We start from the raw sequence: 12,397 nt of genomic DNA on the forward strand, positions 1-12,397 counted from the left end.
ATTATGTCAAAAATAAAACTCCATTAACCCTACCTCTTTCTTCAGACAATTTTTAATTATGTACCTCAAGTATTTTGTGCCTGCTCTTTATCTGAGGTACTTTACACAAAACTGCTAAGTTGATAGGCTTAAGTCAAATTAGAATGCAATTGACAGTCAAAGGTTCACTCCTTTTAAAATACCTAATTATTTACACTTTATTTAATTGTATTCATTTAATGAGACTTACTGTCTTTAACGCTAGTGACATCACATTTCTTTTATAAAAACTCAAAACAGAGCATTAAAAATGTAAAATAGTTAAATCATTAAACCAACAAAAGCACAGTGTTCTGATAGAGTTGATGACACTGTAAAAAGGAGTTCTTGAGTTGCTGACAGTGTCAGCAGAAAATAGCTTGTGAAATATTATGAATGAATCTGGTCATAGCAGTTTGAATTTGATATGTAAAAGCCAATTAGAGGTGTCGCCGTGCGACTGCAAATAAAAACTGGGATGTCGGAAGCCATGTATGAAAATCTGGGGTAAGCATTGTGGAATGACATGAAGTCTAAAGGGGTGGGGCAACCTTACAAAATCTTAGTTGTACAAAAGAAACTCATAATCTAAGATGTTTCTAATAAGGAGAAATTGACCAGCCACCTCTCCCATTTCCCTCACCTGCTCTCTGCCCCTCTCCTCATACTGACTGCACTGTTCCTGACAGCACTCCCTGCTACTCACAGAGAAAACAGATGTCTCACATAGATTTGTGCCTACATAGTCACCATTTCCACCTTCTGGAACACTATTAAGTGTCTTTCCTGATTCTGGGCTAACTCCTCCAATTGCGCTTCAAATTCATGGGCTCTCTTTCTTCTGAAAAATTTTCTATCGGTATAAATTATTTTCTCTTTCACCCATATCATGCATGTAAGCCTTTCAATTGATTCTTCGTCCTCAGCTGATAGCTGCTCAGATGGCTTCCATCAGAAAAACAAAACAAATCCTTCCTTTGAATATATATCCTCTTCTAAACATTACCTTCCTTCTCTGAGAAATAGCCATAAAATTAAGATGTCATAGGTATATGGCAAAATGAGCAGACTTAATCATCTTTTAAAAATAATATCCACTCATTATTACTTAGATTTGTTTTCAGGAAAAAATGAATTTTTAAGTGATGAATAAGATAGGAGCACTCAGTCTTTGGTTTATAAAATACCTTAATTCTAACACATTTAGTAGGACACTCAAATTCTGCTAGACAAGAATGATTTTCATACATACCAAATAACTCACAATAATTAACACATTTGGAAGAGAAATAACATATATATATGTTAATATAAAGTATATATATATATATATTTTATCCCAATAGTAAGAGAATTGCAGTGATCCCAGACAGGGAATTTTTCTAGAGAAGGGAAAATAACACCGCTGACCACCACTATTATTTTCGTCTTCCTTACTATGCCCAAAGGTGCTGCTGAGCCGGCCTGGGGCAGTTATGGGCGGTCTGTCTAAAGACCTTGCTGAAGTTAATGACATACACACCTGTGCCAGTGCCTATTAAGCTTAGCTCACTCCCTAAGCAGCTGAGAAATTCCTTAGGCATCAGTGTTTATCTGAGCCCCTGAGGGCTGCTCGAACAGAGGGTGTCTCTGCTAGATCAGATCTATGGTAGAGAACCACCGGGCAGTGATACAAAGGGACTCTCCCCCAACTCCTTCTTTTTCAGACTCCTTATTTTGTTTTGCCAAGCTACAAATTCTAGAGGAAAAATTAAAGTAAAAATGCTATTTACCTCATTATTTCTTAGAACTGTCAAAATCATTTTAGTTATTTATTAATTTTCTAATTGACAAAATTGATTTACAGTGTTGTGTTAGTTTCAGGTGTACAGCACAGTGATTCATATATATATATGAATACACACACACATATATATTATTTTTCAGATTCTTTTCCCTTATAGGTTATTACAAAATATTGAGTATAGCCCCCTGTGCTATATGGTAGGTACTTGTTCGTTATCTATTTTATATATAGTAGTGTGTATATGTTAATTACAAACTACTAATAATTTTAGTCTTTAAAAAAAAACTATTTTGTGATCTTTTAACACGATTTCTCTGAAAATAAATTTTATGCTCAATAGTTATTTCTCTCTATCCATGATTAAGAGGAAGAAGTGTTAACTTTATAAGCCTTTCGAGACTTTTTCTGGGTTTTTCTGTGCCTAAGTCACATAGATGCAGCCTTCAAGCAACTGTCATTTGAGATAGCTCAAATGTTTGCCAGTGATCAGTTCCAGTGCTGTGGTCATTTGCAAGAGGACCACTCATCTCTGCACAATCTTTTACTTATCCTCCAGTTTCTGCTTCACAGTTGCTTCCTCAGCAGAGATGAAGGAGAATATTCCAGTGATAGCATGATATGAATCTACTCTGGCTCCTCCCAGGGAAGATTTGGGTTTATATTTCTTTGCCCTTTTCCAACACTTTTCTAAAGCTTCCAGCTTTGTCATCTTTATCACAATCCACAGGGCATGTCCAGGATCATTACAAAGATAACAGATAAGTGTTAGATACTAAGTCCTTCATCTTGGCAGGTGGCCCTACTGGGCTCTGGACCACATCCTCTCTACTTCCAGAAGCCTGAAAAGTGTCAGCTGAAGCTTTTACTTTTTTCCTGAAACACTTAAGAGAAAAGTTGTAGACAGCATTCCTTTTTACCTCTAGAAACTTCAGCTCGTTATAACTAAGAACAACATTCTCTAACATTTACCAATATACAATTCTCAAATTAAGGAAACTGATGAAATACTATTATCTAATATACTTTCTTCATTCATTTTTTTGTTCACAGATGTCCCAATAATGTCATTTATAGCATTTTCCCCTGATCTGGATCGTGTTCAGACTCTTGCATTGCCTTCGGTTGCATGTCATTTCAGTCTCCTTTAGTCTGGAAGAGTTCTGCAATGTCTCTTGTCTTTTCACAACCATGATATTTTTGAAGTACCGGCCTGCTGTTTTGTAGAAGTAAGAGCTTTTATTGTTATCTTTATTCTTGTTGTTGTTTTATATCTTCCTCTATATCAGCCGTCTGCACTGGTAAAACTAGCCTCCCCCACCAGGTCGCATCCAAAAAGATTACAGACAAACTTTCCCTTCTTCCCTCTACACTTCAATATCAATACCTGAACAAAGTTGGTGAGGGTGAAGACTGCACAAGGGGATGTAAGAAGCTTATAGTATCTTTTAAAAACAAAAATGGAGTGTCCGCTTCATAAAAGTTAATGATTAATTTGGAATTGCTGGGGTTGAGCTCTGAATGCTCAAAACATACCAGGATGGATAAATCTAGCAGCCCTTTGAAATATGTTTCTGGAGTTTAGGAGGGCCGTTGGCCTGGAAATCTTTCTGGAACAAATCTACACAAAAGTGATGGATATAGAAAATGGAGTAAATATTACAACATAATAAAGGAGTTGGAGAAAAAAGAAGAAAAAGTAGAATTCTGAGAATGTCTACAGTTAGGGCAGAGAAAGGGGGAAAAAAACCTATGAAGCCACAAATGAAGAAAAGGCACAGTGAGAGAACTAGAAAAAGATTTATAAGAACAACTACCAATATATCAAGGAAGGAGCACTCCTCAAAGAGGAAAGAAAAGGTGTAAAATATCACAGGAACTGAGCTCAAAGTGTTCGAGGGCTGGAACCAAAGCACACTATTAGGAGGAAGTTGTTCTTGTCGAGTTTGTTGCAACAGGACATGAAAGGAAAGCCGAGCTGGGATAAGAAAATTCAAGAGGCGAGTAGAGATTACTCCTTTGTGCCCTTTGACATTGAGAGGAAGGAGAGTCCTTTAACGACTACATGAGAAAGTAGAAGGTTTGAGGGAAGGCATTTTGATGTAGAGGTGAATTAAGCATGCATTGGTGAGCAAACAGCCAAGGAAGAGAGGAGACCTGCCAAATTCAAATTCAAATTAAAACAGCAGAGAGACTCAGCACATTAATAGGAGCTTTAATCTTCAAAGAAAAACTAGAAGATGGATACCGAGAGAAGAAGAGAGATATTAAAGCATCTCACATTAGATGACCTCAGTTTCTACAGTGTAGAAAAATGATATGTTGATTGCTTTAGTAAGGGTAGGGCATAATGACAGAAGATAAAAGTGATCTGAAACACTGTTGGTCATTCAATCGATTGTCAACATTGAGGATCCGTGGAGGATTGACTCCATGCATATGTACTGAATCCAAAGGGCAGCCCCAAATTAACAACACAGAAAATATAGTGCAGAGATGCCCAAGGTTCTGATTTTGGTAAAGTCAGTGAAGGAAATAAGAGATTCTTAGGGTTCAAGCAATGCCATTGCTGAAATGGCTGATCATCATAGAGTCACGTGATTCTGGAAAGGCTCTAAAAAGCTAAGTGAAGAAAGGCAGAATGAGACACAGAGGAACCTTATGGTGGCAAAAAACAGACTGAAGAATTGGAGACAGTGAGTAGGAAAAGGAGGCCATTGATTAACAGGCAGAGATACAGATGGATAGTCAAAGCTGTTTTGTTGTGCAGTGATCTGGAAGTACTAGCGGGAAGAGCAAAGTATACTGATTGTGTGTCAATACCACAGAAACAGAAGATGTCTTGAGTTTTGCCATTCAAGATAACTAGGTTTTACTTAAAACAGTTAAGATGAGATTTTTCTTGAAAAGCAAATGTACACTGAAGCTTGCTTATGTTTAAAACCAGGTTCCAAAGGATGGGGTAGAAAGTAAGAAGTATGCTGGCAAAGTGGGTAGTTGGAAAAGAATGATCAGCAGGAATAAAGGAAGCAAATGATGTAGAATTAGGTTAGATCAGAAATGCTGGTTAAGGAGAGGGGAAAATTCTAAATATGATAAATATGTAATCGGTTATTGGAAGAGATTTTATATTTAATCATTTCCAGTGTTCCATTTGGAATGCTAGCATGATAAAATAGGACTATAAAATTTTTCTCACTTTATTTTGATCTTTTATCAAAGGCACTTAAAGATATACTCACATTAAAGTTGGACACATGTTACCAAACAATAAATGTGCTATTTAGAGATTAGCAATAATGCTTTTATTAAAAATAATTATTTTATTAAAAATAACTTTCTGTGGATAAGGTCCAATGGGGTAGAAATCCTACTCCCACTGAATGTTCTTGAATATGGAAAATATTTTTATGTGATTTTATTGAGTCAAATAGTTACTGGAGGACATTTTAAAAATTAGCGATGGATCAAGACACTTGTTTAATAATGCAGCATTTTAGGTATATATTTTTAAGTATTTCACGTGCTCTGACAGTGAAATAATAGTTGGCAAAATCATTCTAAGACAAAAGGATTATCTCATAACCCAATATTTTTTAAAAGATGTTTATCTTCTGAAGGCTTCCGATTATATGTGATTTTAAGATTTCTAAACTATGGTGACATATATTTTCTTTTTGTTAAACATGGAAGGGCTCAATTTTATGACTGAACTTTCCTCTTTCTTATAGTGAATAGTGCTTGGATTCAAAAAGAAATAAATACAATGGAAATAGGAAATGCAGTTTTTGGAGAAAAGTTGATAAATTGCGATTTTATTTGATTTAGGAAGTAAACTGAATGAAAAAACATTGAAACCTCCAGGGATTCCTGGGGTTCCTTTGTTTTTACTTTATGGAATCACTACAGAGTATGTTGGGGCCAATGCACTGTGCCAGGTAAGGCTTTGTATAAAGTGGACAACTCAGTTGTCCTCTAGGATTAACAGTGATGTAAACAAATAGGGCACAAGGCACTTACTAGGTTTAGTTTGTTGTCATTTGCCTCTTAACCTAGAGCAATGAGTTGCAAAGTAGGTATATGACTTCCTCTCTCTTCACGCTTCTCATAATTCTCTCATCTCCATGCTCATAGACAATGGAATCACAAAAATGGCAAAAACAAAAAACCAAAAAACTAATAAGGAGAATAGAGGAGGTAAAATTAAAGATAAGAAGAATAAACTATCACTAGGGCCTTTTGAAAAACAATTTTCCAAGACATGTGGGTGGTCAAAGCAAATAACAGAATCCAAAGATTGCATGAAGAAAGAACAGAATTTCAACTCTGCAGCCTGGAAGGCATCAACACCAGTTATCTGATGAGATTTCCAGATCCTACACTGGAAGCAAATACTGATGTATACCAGTAGTTTTTTGTTAAATCTTACATGTCTGTCTGTCTCTGGCTCTCTCTTTTTCTCTTTCTCTCCCTTCTTCTCCCTCTCCCCAACTTCTCTCTCCATTGCTCTCTGTCTATACATGTATATGTATATATAGATATAGATATGGATATAGATATCTCTGGTTTGTTCCATTTTTGAATATACGCACTGCTTAGTTGATGACAGTCATATGATTAAAAAATGAAAATAAAGTCATCATTCAGAAAACTGACATTTAGTGTAGAAAAATATCTGGATAATTGTATTTCTTCGTTTTCCCTGGACATACTGAAATTAATTAGACACAAATTTGTAATATGCAGGATACATACTAACTTTTCATGACAAATGTTTGACCAGAAAAACTCAAAGGTACATAGAAATAAGTCACAATTTTAAGTGAAAATCCGTGTTGCTTTCCTGTATAGAATTTATAAAAAGTATAGTACAACATTGTGTCTATGACCAATTACATATATTATAATAACAAATATTAGAAATGCATGTTTTCCTATGTCTCTGTGGCAACTGGATTAGTATGAAAAGGAAGGCAAGAACAATATCTTAATTTATAAATTATTTGATTCATATATCTATTGCCAATGCTAATATTTGTTTCTAATGTAATTTGCCTTGGAAAAATATATTGTTGATCACAAGCGAATAAAAGACTTTTGTATTATTGCACAAAGAACCTGAGAGAAATTGCACTTATAAATAATGAGGTCTTACTTTAAAAGCTTCTTCACAGCAAGGTGGTAAACAGAGCCTTAATTTATGAAATTCATCATATATTTGTTTTCTACTAAAAGAATACCAAGTTTTTATCTGTAGGCTTTACATTATATATATTCGTTACATATATTACATATGTTTCAAATTAAATGTCATACAAATTGACAGTGTTTCAAACAATAATGATATGGATATTTTTACTGTGTTCAAACAGTTTCAGCCCTAATTCCTATACTTTCTAGACAGAACGTTTACAATTTTAAAATATTTTCCAAGAGGATAAATGCTTTGCAGTAAAAAGTGAAATACAAAGGATAAAAAGAGTCAATTAACTCAATATCATTTTTCAAAAAGCTAAGCTGTAGCAAAGTATCTCAATTACTGTTTTTATGATTGTATTTTATTATAATTTGAAAGAGCACAAAGGTCACTGTGCTTAATGCACATGCCTTATAAGGAACCACAAGGTTTTTTCATTTGCCATCATTTATCCACTGATGTCTAGATAAATCTTTACAGTACCATAAATTTCCACAATATAAACTCAATAAAAGGCCACATGGCATGTACTTTGAAAACATCTGCCCTTGCCATCTATAGAATTTCTATACCACAAAGGAGACCATATTTAACCTTCACTTTAAACAATGCAATTACTTTGATGCAAATCTTTGGCTTATGATTCAAGGACTTTTCTTGGATATGAACAGGGAAAAAAATCAGTATCTTAGGCTGTCAGTGTTGAAACTGGAAAACTGCCTTTCCCTTCATGTAACCGTTTCATCAAAGCAAACTAGGAGTTCAAAATCATTTTTGCTACCACAACTACCACAAAACCTGCAAATATGCTATCTGGGGTCCTTCCACAACCACAGAAACTGAAAGAATATTTGATATCATTTATAGTTTAACTCTATATTTAAGTAAAGAAAGAGGTCACCAAGTATAAAATGTGTGTCATTTAATAAGAATGTGAACTAGTTTTATAAAAATAAGGATACTGAATTATCTCTGGATTGAAGCTGAAAAAACTCCAAGTGATTATCATTCAAAGTGCAATATGAAGTTGCCATTTTAATTTGTCAAACCTAAAAAAAAAAAAGGATGGAATGCCTATATCTTAGGATTTTTTGAAACTGAACTCTTGATCCCAGCTCTTAAAAAAATTATGTTTAATAGACTGTCATATAAATCCAAGCTGGTAAAGAATATTTACAGCAGAGAGAATGAATGAAGCCTATGAAAGCCATGAAATTTTAAACAGACTTAATACTGTAGAGAAATGTATTAATTATGCACTTGTAGAAAAATATGGAAATTTGATTGGGAGGAGCTAAACAAAGATTCTGACAATTTAATGATAAACTGGTGAAAGAAAAACCATAAGTGTGATTCAAGAAAAATTTCTACTGCTTTTAAATCAAGATTAGGACAATGTGGAAGTTTTATAGTCTTATTTGTATACTTTTGTATTTGTATTGTATTTATAGAGTATAGCAAGTGAAACTTTCCAGGCAATACAGTTAATATCTTAAGAAATTATGTGTTCAAGATAAAATCATAAATCCACTTTTGCTTGTTTAGAAATGCATACTAGTATCAAAAGCTTAAAATATGCAGATGCACCATCCTCTGGTAAAATTCAAGATATACCTGGCTGCAAAATAAATGTTGATGTGGCATAAATGTATTAATTGCTGATGTTTCTCTTTGTCTTTAATAGCACTCTTTTTTTTTTTAACAATTTTTTAGTTCACATTGCTTAGGATAACTTCACAGTTATATCTTTCAGACAAAGTCAGCATAAAATCCTGAAAAAAACTGTAGCTATTAAACATGTGTTTAACACAAGGTCTCTGTGTTAGAGCTAAATAAGCTGCTGAATACAGTAACCTTTGTGGGACCCACTGGCTTCCACCACCTTCTACGAAATGATCCTAACCAGTTATAGAAAATATTTTGAAAAATTATTCAAAAGATGATGTATACTCATGGTAAACATAATTTAAAAATTAAAAAAGAGTATAGCCTAAAGTGCAAAATATCTCCCACTGAACTCCTCCTTTATTCTAGAGTCTCTTTCTAAGACATATATTATATTTACATACATTTCCTTGTATATATTAGTATTGCCGCTATATATACATAATCCTATGCTTTATACAAATAACTCTCCTCAACTATATTGTCTGCAATAAAAATATAGATTAACCATATGTCCATATCAGTAATGCAGATCTCTTACATTCCTTATGTATTTTTCCACTATATTCATACATTAAAATTTACATAATTATTCACATTGAAATGGGCCTTTCACTTGCTTCTAGTGTTTTCTTATTATTTTAATGATGAAATGAAAAGTCTTGAACTTATATATCATTGCAACTTATTGGAGTATATAAGATATTTTTTTAGAAAGAAAATTGTTAATAAATATTGATTGTAAAGAATAAATTTCATTAAAGGTATCAGCAAATCAGATTTCCTCAATCCAATATCTGCAAATTTATGCAACTGATAGACTTAACAAAATAAACACAACTAAAGAAGAAATGAGTTCCTATTAATATTGTTATTATGGACTGAATGTTTGTGTCCCGCACCAAAACTTCTATATCAAAGATCCAAATAACAGTGTGGCTACATTTGGAGATGGGCTGCTAAGGAAGTAATTAAGGTTAAATGAGGTCATAAGGGTGTGGCCCTGTTCCAGTAGGATTAGCATCCTTTTAAGAAGAGACACCAGAGAGCTCACTTGCTCTCTCTCCTCATGCACACAGCAAGGAAAGGGCACGTAAGGACATAGCAAGAAGGTGGCTGTCTACAAGTCAGAAAGAGTGCCTTCACCAGACACCAACTAGCTAACACCTTGATCTCAGACTTCTAGCCTCCAGGACTGTGAGAAAATATCCTTCTGTTGTTTAAGCCACCCAGTAAGTGGTATTTTGCTATGGCAGCCCAAGGAGATGAAGACAATTAAAGTTGTTGTCACAATTTTTCTGTCAATTAGATTAAATAATTACCTAAATCAAACTTGCTCATGGTTATCCAGAAAAACTTTTAAACTTTCAGTCTGGGGCTTCCCTGGTGGCACAGTGGTTGAGAATCTGCCCGCCGATGCAGGGGACACGGGTTCATGCCCCGGTCTGGGAGGATCCCACGTGCCGCGGAGCAGCTGGGCCCGTGAGCCATAGCTGCTGAGCCTGCACGTCCGGAGCCTGTGCTTCGCAACAGAAGAGGCCACAACAGTGAGAGGCCCGCGTACCACAAAAAACAAAACAAAACAAAAAAAAACCCTTTCAGTATGGCTATATATGATTTGTTAATAGCCAAATTCAGTAAAAACTATATATATGATATACATATATAGAAGGAGATATAATATATATATGTACATATATATATATACACACACACACACACATAAGGATAACATAAATTGTAGAAAAACAAATCCATGTTTCAGGACATGTAATTCACTACATATGTTTCATTTTCTTTCTCGGAAGACGTTTGTCTTTTTATAAAAATCTTCATACTCAAAAGTGTTTAGGGCTTCTCTGGTGGTGCAGTGGTTAAGAATCCACCTGCCAATGCAGGGGACACGGGTTCGAGCCCTAGTCTGGGAAGATCCCACATGCTGCGAAGCAACTAAGCCCGTGCACCACAACTACTGAGCCTGCACTCTAGAGCCCGCGAGCCACAACTACTGAGCCCACGTGCCACAACTACTGAAGCCCGCACACCTAGAGCCCATGCTCTGCAACAAGAGAAGCCACTGCAGTGAGAAGCCCGCACACCACACCGAAGAGTAGCCCCTGCTCACTGCAACTAGAGAAAGCCCGCACGTAGCAACAAAGACCCAACGCAGCCAGAACAAATAAAATAAATAAATAAAGTTTTTAAAAGTGTTTATTAAAAACTAAGAAATGGGAGAAAGGAAGAATCCTCGAATGAATATATATCTATAGTCAAATGAACACTATTTCATTGACTGTCTCTTGATAAGAAAGCTATTATTCCAGCATCCATATAGAATAGAGCTCATTACTCACACAACACTTAGCATTTTAGAAGTAAATTTCATGTACTTATTCATTATATCCCTACACTTCCACATCATTTCCCCCAATAAAAATCACATACTGGGAGTAAGATGAGAGAAGTATTATTATTGAAACTTTAAAGATGAGGAAACTCAAGGTCAGGGAAATTAGCATAAAGATGTGAACCAAGATTTCATGAGTATCTAAGCTTGTGTTCTTTCCCCTGCAATGCACTCTATTCTTTCTTCCATACACCTTCATATATGTGTTGAACAAACATTAATGCTTGTCCGTTCTATGTTAGCACAGTGTGAGCAAGTAACTGAGGGAGGAACACAGTGGTGTGGAATCAAAGGAGTACATGGACGCAGTAGGTAGGGCAGGAAATGCTCTGATAGAAGTAGGCCCAGGGAGCGTGGTAATAGACAGCTGACAGTCTGGAGAATACCAAAGAAGTCTTCCAGAAAGGGTGATGCTTGGACTGCTTTTAAAGGAGCCATGAGAATTACCCAGATAAACAAGAAAATGAGAAATCTAAAACAGTCCTTATCAGACTTCAATTTCCAATGATATGAAAATGTTGGACAGCTTACTTCTCCAAGGCGCTCCCCATGAGAATTTATGTATATAGATAAATACTTGTACCCATATATTGACTACATTAATATTGACATACTTACACTTATATAAATTTCCATATCTATAACTATATTTATATATACACATATTATATATTTACATTTGAAATCATTTCTAAATCCATACTTACTGAGGTCCATGAGTTCACTCCCCACTTACAATCACATCACAGGGTTTATTCTAGTTTTCTCTCTTTCCGTATTTGTAACTTCCTTCTCTGACAGTGGGAAACTGAAGTCTCATTATTCTTAACTGATTAACATATTCGACTCATCCTGCATACTAACCAACCTCTCATTACCATAGCTACCCAGCCCCTATGTTGACACCTTGTTTATCAACTCTTGCACTAGGATAAATCCTATCTTCACCTTATTCAGGTTTTAATATCCCATACTAATTCACCCCATGTATAAACATCTCAGCCTACTTGGGCTCTGAAACCCCACAGCAAGCCTTCCCTACACAGGGGATGTCGTACCCCTTCGCAGGTTGACTGCCTCATTCTGCTTTGGCTCTCAACATCCCTCACCAGGCTGCACCTCCAGGTGAGCTCATACCTTGTTCACTGTACTACCCTCCCGCCCCACTCTTCCCCAAAGGCTATAGGAATGAACCATTCAGGAAGAGAAAGAGGAAGGGGAAGGGAAAGGAGAAAAGGAAAGAGGGTCACAAATCATAAGAACACAACTTGCTCTTTTTCCACTGGAAAATCAAGAGCAGTGATTCTCAAAAAGGAAACACTACAGA

Source organism: Orcinus orca, chromosome 9, assembly GCF_937001465.1.
Source record: "Orcinus orca chromosome 9, mOrcOrc1.1, whole genome shotgun sequence".
Lineage (NCBI taxonomy): Eukaryota > Metazoa > Chordata > Mammalia > Artiodactyla > Delphinidae > Orcinus > Orcinus orca.